The sequence below is a fragment of the Pinus tabuliformis genome, chromosome J (assembly GCF_031772625.1).
Source record: "Pinus tabuliformis cultivar Carrire ecotype Pingquan chromosome J, CPIR1, whole genome shotgun sequence".
Taxonomy (NCBI): Eukaryota; Viridiplantae; Streptophyta; class Pinopsida; order Pinales; family Pinaceae; genus Pinus; species Pinus tabuliformis.
The window spans coordinates 213,246,516-213,260,508 of record NC_142295.1 but is presented as its reverse complement, the minus strand read 5'-3'; positions in this window follow the sequence as shown (position 1 = coordinate 213,260,508).

Below are 13,993 nucleotides of genomic sequence, written 5' to 3'. Positions count from 1 at the left end.
ACTCAAAGCAATTCAAAGATTGTAAGCAAAGAAAACTAAATCACACTACTTCAACTCATATTCTGACCCCTCACCTTTCGACTCGCTCTGGCTATAGGAGGTAATCATAAACAAATTGAGTAATTTGATATCTAAATTGCAGGAAATGAAATTGCATAAAATGAAACTAAGATTAAACTACTCATTCATACTTCAATCCCTGAAAATGACATAAGTAATTTAATCACTAACTTGCAGGAAAGTAAACTAAATCATACTACATCAAGTAATATTCTAATTCCTCACTATTTGAGTTGCTTGGCTATAGGAAGGTAATCATAAACAAATGAGTAATATGATATCTAAATTGCATAAAAGTAAATAAGCAAAGCAGAACTGAAAGAAATGAGAATGCTGGAATTAAAACTCAGAAAATGAATCAGCAGAAAGGACAATATGATCTCATGTCATTAATCATTAAAACTATGTAAATTGCCCGAGCTGCCTACAAGAACCTGAAAGAAAAACACTGATCAGCTAACAATCATGAGAAAGCATACAAGGAAATATGGACAGCAGTTAACATGAATATTATACAAGTAAACGATTATGAAAGAAGTGACATAATGAAAGAAAGCTAGAAACTATACAGTAGATACAGAGCCTTGGTGTACAGGGGCCCTCTGCAACCTCGGCCAATCAATACTCAGTCACGAATTGAACTTAAGAACGTTGTCTTCTCATATATTAAAGTGCAGTCAAAACATAAAGATAGAGCACGGCATATTGGGCTCGTAAACACAGTCAAGATTACATGTAAAAAGCTAGCCATCAAGCATATGATAACGCGTTATTTATAACTGAAGATGCTATAACCGATTCCTAAATTCTACGCTGCCAAGCAGACACGTAAATCTCCACGTCCTGAGATCTAGCAGTATGGTAGCCGTGACAAATAAATCTATGGAGTGGTGGCTGTTCGATTTGGTTCACAGATTGATCCACAGGTGTTAGCACACCTCTGGAGATTGAGGAACTTGCCACGCAAAACTTCACGTGGGAAAAACAGAGTCGTGCCACCGCAAAACTCTTGGTTTGACCACTCCTTTGACCGTCCTTGACCATGGCTGTTTGTGAGTGATTCGGCTGAACCAAGGGGACACGCTCCATGTACATGTCATTTGCAGCTTGCCCATGTGGCCAGATTCTCCAGTGGACACATGTAACATAGTCTTCAACAAAATGGCTGCGGAAACTTGAGCTGACTGCGGAAAGTGACAAGTTTCCGCAGCTGATTGAACAAAAATCTAAATCAAACAGCAATCACAAACATAGTTAGGAAACCATTTTATAAGCTCTTTTTAAACTAATATGCAATGATTTGACAGCTTGGTGGGTCAAGTAAATGGAAAAGAAGGCTGAAAAGGTGTATAGGGAATATGCAAGTTTGGGACTCAACACTTCCCATGGCTTTATTGAGTAATTATATTGGCAAATGTCCCCTAGGATGATCTTCGATGAAGATAGGCTCATGATGATTTTTGCTCTATCACTTGAAGGACAAGAAGGAGAACGGTACCTTAGCCTTCCCCCAACATGCATAGATGACTCTGATGACTTTGAAGATATATTCATGAAGTGGTGGTCATGCAACACCCAAGGAACCTTTAACATTGAAAACTTTTATTAAATAACCAACGGAAGGGAAGATGTACGGGAATTCATTCAAAAATTTGATAGGGTAGTCAAGGATATACCTGATCATTTGAAACCATATGAAGCTAATATTCTTGATAAATTCATAAAAGTTGTGGGTGGCCACTTAACCTATGTATTAAGGGACAAGAAAACTTCCACGTTGGCTAAGGCCAAAGAGATAGCAATAGAAGTTGAAGAAAACCTACAAATCTCGAAGGTGGATGTCACTGGCGACCCTAGAGCTAAAGCCAAGGTCAAGAAGGAAAAGTCCAAAGATCAACACGAAGAAACCCTCCTTGCCATCCTCAAGAAAATGGACAAATTCATTGAAGGGTGGAAAAATCAAGGTCAGGGCACCTCATGTACCGTGATTTCTCCCTCCTATACACTATATACCCAAATGTGGGCTTCCCTTTTACTAGCTACCCTTGTACCCCAACATGTGGCCCAAGGTTGCCCCTTTCATTCCCTAGTCCATTCATACCTTTACCACATGCCACCACCTTTTAAGGATGTAACTTGGACATTAGAAGTAGAAACCACCTAATAGGATACTTGGTTAACCCCATTTGGAGATTGGATACATTAGCACATGACAAAGCCCATATTGGAAGGGCATGCAATTATGAAGTCCCCACATGTTGTCCATGGTTTGTAAGCTCTTTTACTCGATTTCCTTATGAATTGTTGTACTGGAAGGCTAGGGGACACATTAGATCTTATTCAGGTTTGCAGGTGGTCTCCATCTTGGGTTTGGTCTCCCTATACGGGGTCCTAACCCTATAGAGGGCTACATTGGCACATGTACGGTGTGTGTTGAGATCCATGGGCCTCCAAACAATAGAAAACACTCCATGGATCCCAGAGATGTTCAGATATTGCTCGATATTCACCTATTGGATGGGGAAGATGCACCTGGTTCACCTTTTCCCAAACAGCCCCATAGTTGCACCATGCACTTGGAAGATGACCCAGGACTTGTATGTTGATGTGGCATCACTTACACCATTATTTGAGCCCTTATAAATGGTCTATAGGCATCATTGACTTAATTGGAGACCCATGAAATTACTTGTGTGCCCTCATAGCCTTTGGGAGCACCACAGGTTTATTATGTGGAGAACAAGGGGCCAACCCCTTGTCCATTAATTTTGATTCCAATTCATCATTTTGGAACTTATGGACTTCATCAGTTCTCTTAGAGAGCCCAACGACATGCATTATTGATTATTTGACCTCTTGGGAGACTTGTTACTTTGTTTATCAGTTAGTTTGGTGGCCATGTCACGAATAGATAGTTATTTGCACATTATTTTTAGTTGATGGGATAATGTAGGCTCAATAGAACTCCTAATGAGTTTATAAATAGGAGAGACATGAATACATATTATATCATCATTGGGATTGGATCATTCTCTCTCTTGAGAATTTCACATTTCATTTTTGGAGGACGAATTGGAGCATGGATGAATTTTGATGTTTGGATTGGATTTTCTTATCTTGGAGCTTCTTTATTGGAAAATGTATTGATGGTTGGATATATTCTCTTACATGTAAGTATGATATTGACACTCTTTTCTTATACTTTGTCACCTACATTGATCATGGTATTTTCGTTATTTTAGGGCTAACTGCTACATGCATTTACTGCTTCATTGTGGAATTATGTTTCTATATAACATATCTCTATGTATTGACCATGTTTGTTGAACGAATTTTCCTAGAGATCGAAGTTATCTTGATAAGCTACCTTTGTTTGCAAGCGAAATATAAACGCTTTAAGGTCACTTTTATTTTTTTCCCTAACATTGGACGAAGTTGCCTTTAGAGCCTCCTTGAGCTAGAAATGAGATCCTTCTTAATAATTCTTCATGACTCCATATCCCCCACAGGAATTAGGCATTGATCTACCATAAGGTGATCACCTTAAAACCTTTTTCTTCACCTTTTCCCCCTCTTTTCCAGGGCTAGTCGTGTTAGGTCACCTAGGGCATCACTTCCCGACAAAGTAGCCATAGAAAAAGTTCGATCTCCTAGCCTCTACTGTGTTGGTGTGTCCTCAAGGTCTCCTCCAAATTTGAAGAAATTTTGATGGTGAGACTGTGAGATATCCCAAGCCCTAGCTCTAAGATAAAACTTTCCCTGGTTTTCCCTAGGCTTTTACCTCATACGATCAATTTGACATCTTTAAGTGGAAATTCTTGTTTTTATCCTTTCCCCTTCCTTGTTTAGGTTAAGATCATCATCGATTTCTAAACTCTCTTCCCTTAACCTAACTTGGGTCCACTTGGTCCCGTGTGGTCCCGTGTGGTCCCATACCATTGAAAAGTGAATTCTTCAAGAGCCACTTGGGAAACCAAGTTCAATAAGGATTTTAGGGATTGGGAAACTCCTTTACAAGAAATATTGCTTAAACCTAGCCCTTAAATCCCCACCTCCTTCTCCTATGAAGATTTATACCTTGCTTGAAGAGCAAGTAAGCTCCATTCTTAACCTCCTAAGAAAAGGATCATTAAGGTCACTTCACATCCATCTTTTTATTCATCCTTCACAAGTGACTTCACATATACTCAGTCTCCTCCCAACGGTGAAATTTCATAAAGAGTAGGGAGTCTTAGTTGAGGTGACATTGGACTAAGTCTCCATTGTTGCCCTTGATCTAGCAGTTCTCCCATTAGGAGTCCCTTTTAGCTCCACTACTAGTTTGAGTGGTAACAGGCCCAAAAGAGAAATTGGACACCCTTTGATGGCTATAGGATAGAAATGTGAAGTTGGGTTACACTTTTGTGAGAATTACCAACGAAAAATTTTTCATTGCACCTTTTCGGCCAAACTATTCCATTTTTGGGCCGAATTAGGCAAAAAAAATTGGCTGAACTATTTTTTTTTTACTAAACAGTTAGACATAACTTTCAGCCGAAAATTTGAATGTTAAAGTTAATGACAGCCTGCAACAGATTTTTGGCCGATGGGGGGGAAATCCGACCACTCAATTTTTCGGCCGAATTTTTTCAGCCAAACAATATTTTCGGTCGAAACATATTTTCAGCCGAAAAATAAAGAAATATGTGTGTGTGTGTGTGTGTGTGTGTGTGTGTGTGTGTGTATGTGTATGTGTATGTGTATGTGTATGTGTATGTGTATACATATACATATGGGTTATGGGCCTGTTGCAAATTGTCGCTTTGTTTTTTCTATTGAGCATTGTTTGTGCACTGTGACGCGGTAAAGGGAGAAGATCAACTCCTATATTGCAGATCAGGTTGTTGTTTAGCGCATTTGAAATTCTAATTTGTTGGTATTGTTTTTTGGTAGATTGGTTAATTTTTTTTTTTGGTTTTACAAGTCTGTCGGGATGGAAAAGTTTGGCACTAGAGGAGTTCGGCGCTAGAGGAGTTTGACGCTAGAGGAATTATGTCGGGCGCTACAGGAATTCAATAAGTGTTTCATGGAAGACTATAATCAAGTCCCTGGTTTTTTGTTCCTAATTAGAGAGAGCTCACTTTGGCATTGAATGGAGTGACAAAACATGCACAAAAACTATTATTAATCAAAATTTCAGGCTTTTCACCATTGCTTTTTCCATGATCAACTATTCTCCTTCATGCTAGAACTCTGTTAAAAAATCTCTCTTCTTTACCATTGTCGTATTAAAACAAGTGATCCTCTTTGCTAATGTGGCAATGCTTTGCTCAGAACATGCAAACCTAACTTCTAGGTCCTATTAGCATTGCTCTTCATGTGGGAACCCTTCCATCTTTTGTTTTTAGCTGATTTCCAACTCTCATTGTAGTGAATCTTTCTATTTTTTGTATTTGTTGCGGGTCTTACCAAAAAAAAATTTCTCCTATGTAATTTTGAACTTAGTTGATACCAACTAATCTAGATTTATGTATGTTGTGTAGCAGTGTTTCAATTGCAGAGCTAAACACTTACATTAGCTTCAAGTCTTACTAGTGCACTCTTGTACCCATTGAACCTATGTATCTTTTTTATCCATCTCTTTAGTTTTTGCATTCAATAAATTATGTAGGACTAACAGTTGAATTACGTGAAGAATAGAGAGAATTAAAAAAGAGATTCTAATAAGTGTCTCGTAACAACGAAAATAAAAAATTATGGTGAGTGGAAGTATAATCTTCGATCCTTGACTTTCCCTTTTTGTGGGTTTTATTCTTGCGGTTATATAGCATGAAAACCCAAAATAACAGTAGAGAAAGAAATAAATTAACACAGTGAACAAGCATTCATAGACAATGGTTTTTTAAACTAGAGAAAACACTTTTGTGAATAAAATTTCCATTTTTTACTCATAAAAGGTGATAGATGTTATGGTACAAAATAGGTTGTTACCCATTTATCACTTGTTGCTTTTAGTTTTTAGCTTTTACAATCAAATGTCATGAATCCTATGTTCTACTTCACTCTGTCTTGCAATCTTGGGTCTCTAGAAGTAGATGTTGTAAACACTTTGCTTTGTCTCTCTCTTCAACTCGATTATTGACCCCTTTTCTTTCCTTCATGTGCCTCTCTCATGTCCATGAAGGTTTTTGGCCGATCCCATTTGGTGGTTGTTGAAAATTAGGCTCACATGGTGCCAGGGTGGCATTTTCTCTTTTCTTTCCTATTTCTTTATAGATCATTTGTGCTAAAATTCAAGCAGAAAAAATAAGCCTTACAAGCCTATAAATCAAATGCATAGTTGCAATGTTATAAAGACAAAAGGGCATATATCATGAAGCAAAAATTGATAACAGACGTAAAGGCCCTCTTATTCAAATGTTCATGTAATCATAGTGCAAATAGTTGTATGCCCCTGAAAAATATGATCACCGACATCATCAATTTATTCTTTCTTAGGTATCTATTAGAAAAATAAAACAAAGACACCAATTAAGCTTACTTTCTATCCTTTCTTATTCTCTTCAGAATCTATACTAATGCAACTAAAAGACAGTTAAAAAAATCAGGTTTCCACCTTTCTTATTGTATACCATATGTCTTTATTCCTAGCACTCAAAGTAATGATTGTTCACTCTTGAAGAATTAATATCGCCCTTGAACAAATTGTGTGTAACAACTTTGGGTTAAAATTTCATGTAATAAAAGTTAATAAAGGTAAAATATGACCACGGGCAAGGGACACTTATTCCAAGCTTAATGTTGGGAAAAATATACTAGTAGGCATCACTTGTTATGTTTAATGGCTAAGGGAAATTGGCAAAGGTAATGGATAACGCTTTGAAAAGGAAAAGTTGCATTAATTGGCATCTTATTTATGAAAATAATGGAAATTAGGAGAAAAGAAAGGTGAAAGGTCGCAGGTTGCATGTGAGGAGGAAAATGAAGGAAAATAATAGAAAATTGAATAAATTAGAGGCCTCATCAATAAAAAGAACTCAGAGCATCAATTGGTAGCTTTTGGTCAGCTCATTATCAGTTAGTGTTAGAATTTGTCTCAAGAGGAGAAAGTGCCAAGAGGAGAAAGAAAGTAAGCAACCAAGGAAAGGAAAGGAAAGGAAAAAGCAAAGAAGGAAAAGGAAAGAAAAGGGAGGCAAGGACCAAGCAACTTCAGCGGGAATACTTGTAACAGAATGCATGTGTGATTTCCTAGTTGGTTTTTACATGCATGGTATTTGCATGTGGTTAGATGGTTCTTTTGATATCATCTGCATGGATTTTGTCAGGATTCGACAGTGGATTTTAGCCTAGCCTTGCCATTTCCGAACAGCCATGATGTGATGGGATTGTTCTCAGTTTGAGCTTTGGATTGCTGGATAGTTTTGGAATCCGGGGTGAGGTGGTCTCAGGAAAATTCCCAAAGGCCTATGAATCCCTCGAGCGATAATGGCGGGATACACGGTAAAGCCTGAGGGTGGAGACAGGAAAATTCCTCAAGGATGGTGAAGAAATTCTGAGGCATCCATGCTCGGCTTGGTTTTGTGATCTTGGCACCGGTTTAGGTGAGGTCATTGTATGGTGAGGGTGGAGGTGATTTAACCTCTGGATTCCCTTGGTTCTTTATGGATTGGCTTATCCCATGAGATCACACATTCATGCTTGGAATATGGAATGAGGGTGATTGGCTGAAAGAAAGATTTGGTTTAGCCAATCTATGGTTTGGTGGAACGTGGAAGTCCAGAACGCAGTTGGTAATTTCCTATGTTTAATAAAAGCTAAGTTTCTCTTTCTTTTGGTAAGGAAATGTACCGGTTATTATGTGGCTTTAATGGTTGTGCTCTTATGGCTATGTATCTGGTTATATGCTAGCTATAAGCATGGTTGTGTGACATATCTTAGTCATGGCTCTATTCATGATTTTACTCATAATTGAATAAAAAATGAATGCAATACCTAATTGATGTTATGACAGCTAATGTGAGAAGGTAGAGACACTTATTGCTAAATCTCATATAAGTTTTCAGTCCCTTATGTTCAGGCATGCATTCATGACTTGTTAGTTGCATATATACCAAGTGTTTGACAAAATGTTAGTCTCTGTTGGGGATGGTCAGGTCAAGTCCTGGTTCCAGTTTTTGGTTACAAGCATCTTCTTCATGTCTTTTATGAGTTGCAAAAGTTTCATGGTTTTCTAGGCAGAGGCTTAGCCCTAGCCCTGGAAAGTAACCTTAAATCTCATTGCCGTTGGCACAACACTGGCAAAAAAAGGCCATAGTCGCACTGATGTAGGCCTATGGGAGTGATTGCGAACCCATAGTCGCATGGAGACCTTGGCAAGGGAGTGAAAAGGGCTCTAAGTCAGGGAAAAGGTGAGTTGTCTCAGGGGTTGGACACCTGGAGGGGTTGGGTTACTCCTATAGGTCCTGTGGCATCTGAGGGAAGTCATTAAAGTCTTGTTGTGTTGACTCCATTTCCTTAAGGTCATCTAGGGGGTTGAATCATATCATAGTAACCCCTCACCTCATGTTTACCCCAGGTAAGCTGGTGAAAGTGGGTATATGTGAGAGGAGGTGACTTTACAGGATGGTATCAGAGTGGGTTGTTCTCTCTTTGGGTCATATCGAATACCACAAGGTGGTATCAGAGTGTGTTTCTGCTCCCCTTGGGTAAGTCTGATGTTGTCAAGGTTATGGTTGCCATGCATAGGACCAGGGCATACAGTTGGTATGGTCATGCATGATGTTGTTATGTTTTTATATGGATATGTTTATGATTATACATGTACATGCTAATGTGGATTGATCTTGCAGATGAGATAGGACTCCCCTGAACATCACTAAGGTATGGATTTGGTTTTGGTATTTATTTGGTTTATCTAACATGGTATACTACAGGAAGAAGATAATTCAAGATGACAAGAAAAATGGTAGACTACAGTTCCCATGACTCTCCCTACAGATAAATTGGGCAGCAAGGAGAAAAGTATTCTCCTGGTATAGAAAATACATTGAGGAGCTTGAGGGCAGAGATCAGAAGTTGAAAAGCAGACAATGACAGGTTGGTTGAGGCTCAGGAAATACTTGCAATGGCTCAAGAGAAGCAGGTAGAGGTTAATGCAGCAATCCTTCAGAGCTTGTCAGAGTTACAGAGACATGGACAACTGAGAATCAATCAAGAGTAGGAAGAGAAAACTAATGGAGCCTATGGTAGCAGATCTCGGTCCGGATATCAGTTGGATAGAGGGGACACCATTAGGGGTGGCAGATCAATGGATACACCTAAGAAGAGGACTGGTACGTATGGGCATCATTCTAATTCCTCATCCAGGAGACATCATTACAATCATCACTATCATCATCCTTATTGGAGGAGGGGGTATTTACGTAAGGATTTCAAGAAAGTAAAGCCTCTTACATTTGATGGAGAGATGAAGAAGCCAAAAGATGCAAAGGCATGCCTGCTTAGAATGAAGAAATTATTTAGATTGCATAGTTATTCCGAGAACGTGAAAGATAAGATAACCACTTTTAGTCTTAAAGGGAAGGCAAATATCTGGTGGGAGGATGTGAATAATGTCAAGGGAATTTGGGAAGAAGACTTGATTTGGGATGAGTTTGAGAGGCTCTTCAGGAAGAAGTACCTATCATAGAGGTGCTATGATGGTAGAGCTAAGGAGTTTTATGAGCTATAGATGATGAGTACACTAGCATTCTTGGATTTGTTGATGTATGTGCCATATCTTAAGGAGGAGAAGGCTAAGATTAAGAGATTCATCAGTGGATATCCAGCAACATGTAGAGATCAGATTTATTTTGATGAGCCTAGATTGTTAGAGGAAACCTTCCATAAATTGAAACATTGTTAAGAGTAGTCAAAGCGAAAAGCTGAGCCTAAAAGTGAATTGAAAGGAAATGAGAAAGTCAAAGGAAAATGGCCACTGAAGTGAGGGAGACCTCAAGATGAAGGTGAGAAATAAAATGTTGCTCGTGACAAGAATTTTAGTATAGTTGAGAAAGGACATGTGTCACAGCCTAGAGAGAAACAAACTAGGGGTGATAGTAGAGCACCATTGTAGTGTTGGATATGTGGTAAAGATAATCGTAAGAAGGATTTTCCATTGTACCAGGTGTTAGCACTTGAAATTTCACCTCAGGCTGGAAAGGCAAATCTCAAAGCTACATCAAACCATTCAGCCTCGTAGCTAGCCCTACGGGGCAGGAGAAGGCTCTCTCCGGTCAATCTCGATAGATTTTCAATAGGATGAGATGACCAACAATGTAACACTGATATTAGGCTAGTAAACTGATTATAAAGGTTGATTTGGAGTTTTTTGGGTTTTTGGTGGCAAATTGAGGAGCTGCAATTTAGGGTACGGGGATTTGACACAGTTTATGCAGGGGGGTCTTTGGGGCAAGGTAGGAGCCTGTATTGATGTCTTTAACTGAAGTGGATGATTAGGAGGAAAGATAAGAAGGCTAAAGAGAGCAAACAATGGATTTGAATTCTCTTTAGACAGCAGAAAACATAGAAATTAAACAAATTTGAAAGCAGAGCATGGCAAGCATGAATTCTAACTTTATCACTTCATTTGTTTAATATGCAGCAGTATAGAAAGGAAATGAATCACATAACAAAGCTTAAAATAACATGAAGAGACACACCATCAACACAATGAGTCCACAAGAATCCCAAAGATGTCTGCAAAACCCTGGTCTTCCTTAGCCAAAAATTGCAGAGATACAAGTGAAATAATACAATGATAGCTTCTCCCTCAAGAGTCCAACCATGAAAATGAGCAAGAAAGTACATAATATAGATGATCTAACCTCTTTCCCTGCCTCCATGGGTCGAGCTCACTATCCTAGGAGCTGTTTCAACCACTTCTAAACTAAGCACTACAAACTAGACAGTCAAAACAACTTGCCTCTATAAACTTGGAAACCAGTTCATACATTCAATTTTTACCCTTTACATGAAAGAATCTTCTAGAAGAGTTAAACAAGAGTAAAAGTATCCAAAAAGTGTCACAATTACATCCAAGAGGATCACCATTAACCTCAGAAAGTCGAAAAAAGTCAAATCTGCAATTTCTGTGCTGAACCGGTCAAATCTGGCAAGTCTTCCTCAACGGGTCGCGCACATTTTCTCAACAGGTCACGCACTTTGGAGCTCTGTTTGGAGGCCTTCCCGGTGTCAGAATTGGGAACAGGATAGCTCGTTGGAAAGATCTCCGAGTCTACTTTACAACCCAACTAGAATTTTTGGATTTGGAGGTCATTTGCCTAGTCAAAAGTCAATTCTCCCAAGACTGCTTCTGCAACTCAAAAAAGGGGCAGAAAGTCAAATTTTGCATGTATTTTGACCTTTTGGAGGCCCAAAACTCCATAAAAACTCAAGTCCATCCATAGGCATATGTAACTTTGCATGACAAATCTAGAAATGTTGATTTTTCGCAAAACGGAGCTACGATGACAAAGGGTCTCACCGAGGGTGAGACCCGTTGAGAAGCCAAAACCTGTAAATTTCCAAAAAATACCAAAATTACCCAAAATTCTCAAAAAATTTTGGGATTTGTGCTGTAGATGATGCTAGTGAGTGCCATGATCTTGGAGGGATGCCTCAGTCAAGATACGGAGTGGATTGGTCTTCTTCCTCCGCCTAAGAGCCTCAGACAACCTCCTTTGGAACATTTTCATCTTGGCCTTGCATACATGCATTCTTGCCCAATAGTGATTCTTCATGTTTCTCAGCAGCTTTTTCTCTTGGTTGGCCTTAGCCAACAGCCTCTCCAAGTGGGCATTCTCCTGAATAAGCATTGACTCTCGGTCAGCAGGCAATGGATCACCGGGTCTTCTACGGTTCAAGACTCGGTCGCTACGAATCCTCCATAGCTCATCAAGTGCCTTCTCCTCCTCTAGTTGTGTGTTCTGCTACTCCAGGTAGGTGATGGTCCATTGGGCACCCTCAAGTCTCCTCTGTAAAACATCATTTTCAGCCCTAAGATGCTGAATGATCTCCTTCGCCTCTTGGCTAGGAGAACTGGCCTCGAGATCAATCACCGGATCCTTATGAATCATGGGCTCTTTGCCCCTCTGCAGTACCTGTGCTGGTGAAGAAAGCGAGGCCCCTTCCCCCTGATGTGGAGATAACACTCGCTGAGCTGAAGATGAAGGCGAGACCCCTTCCACCTGCTGTGGAGATAGTACTCGCCTAGCTGCTGCAAATAAGGCCCTTGGGCCTTTCTGATAAGTGACCAAAGGAGTGGAGCTGACATGTCAGGTGACGGGAGCATCAGGCTGCTGAGATGGTCCTCCCTCCTCATGAATGACCTCCTAATGTGGCTGAGGTGGCACTGTGAAAAACTCACGAGAGATGAACTCCTCCCATGAGATGCCCTGCTGAGTCAACTGATGTGAGACTATGAGCTGAATCAAACCATAATGACATAGGCTCCTATACTGCTGTGATGGCCACCTTTCCACCTCCATGTGGCCTCCTCTATTCCTCAACCTCTGTAGATGATGAATGGTCATCACTTTGCTCATAAGTTTCGGTTTCTGACATGGTTTAGGAGCAAAGTGGACAAATAAAACTGCTGTCTCTGCCTGCAAAAAGTGCTGAAATCTATGTTGTTTCAAGGGGAACAAAACATGAGGGAAATGTTAGGGGAGGGATCTTTTAACAAGGAATGGGAATATATAAATATTACAGGGAATTTTTAAGGGAAATTTTGCAAATCATATGCATATAGGAACACATATTTGTAATAGGGAAATCATTTGCAAAAATTATTGCATATGGGAAAAACATGCATGAAAGTAAATATGGGAATATATGTATACATGTTCAATAGGGGAAAAAGGGAAACCATGCACAAAACATGCTGACATGTTTACCAACAGTTTTTGTTATTTTGCACATGCATATGGTAGAGGGGAATTAGGGTTTTCATTTTTTGTTTTTTGATGCTTTGGGAAAGGGGTAGGGTTTTCATTTTTAATGGCTAGGGATGGGGAAAGATTTGCATTTCATTTGTAAAATAAATGGGAAAAGAGATGAACATATGAGTGTAAGTGATAGGGAAAGGAGGGAAGCCAACCAAAGGGAAAAGTAACTTGAAACAACACAAACCCTAGCACAATTTGGTCATGAACATAGCAGCCATATAAAGAGTTCCACTTGCAAAATTTTGATCATAAAAGCATGCCCATGACATCCACCATTCATAACAGCAATGAATCCATGTTTAGAGCACCTACCTCGAGCAAATTTGGTGATTTGGAAGAAGATTAGGGAAATTTCCTTGAATTTTGCAACAGGCCGGCTCAACGGGTCGCGCCCCTCCCAACGGGTCGCGCACGTTGAAAAAATACACTGCAGGCAGCCTCCTGACGGGTCGCGCCCCTCTCAACGGGTCGCACTTTTGCAGGAGGCTTTTGGAGGCCTTCCTGGTGTCGGAATTGGGTGCACGATAGCTCGTTGGAAAGGTCTTTGAGTCTACTTTCCAACCCAAGTGGAATTTTTCAATTTGGAGTTCATTTGACCTGTAAAAAAATCAAATCTCCCAAGACTGGTCAAAAAGTGTAAAATGAGGCTGCCTCAAGGAAGAGTGTTGTTGCAGTCAACTTTTGAATGCCTTCCTCAACCCCAAATTGAGTTCATGATAGCTCATTGGAAAGATATTTGTGTCTAGTTATCATTTTATCCATTAAGAAAATCATTTGGACAACCAAGCTAGGAGAAAACTTGATTTTCCCAAGGTCACTTTCAGAGGTGTCTTTGATTCTCCTGAGGCAACGGTATTCTTGACATTTCTCCCAAACCATGACACCTGTGCAAAAAGTGAAGGAGTTTTTTCTTCTTTTGCATGTTATAGACAAAAACCTCTCTCAGTTTCCAAAAATTCATCTTTGAT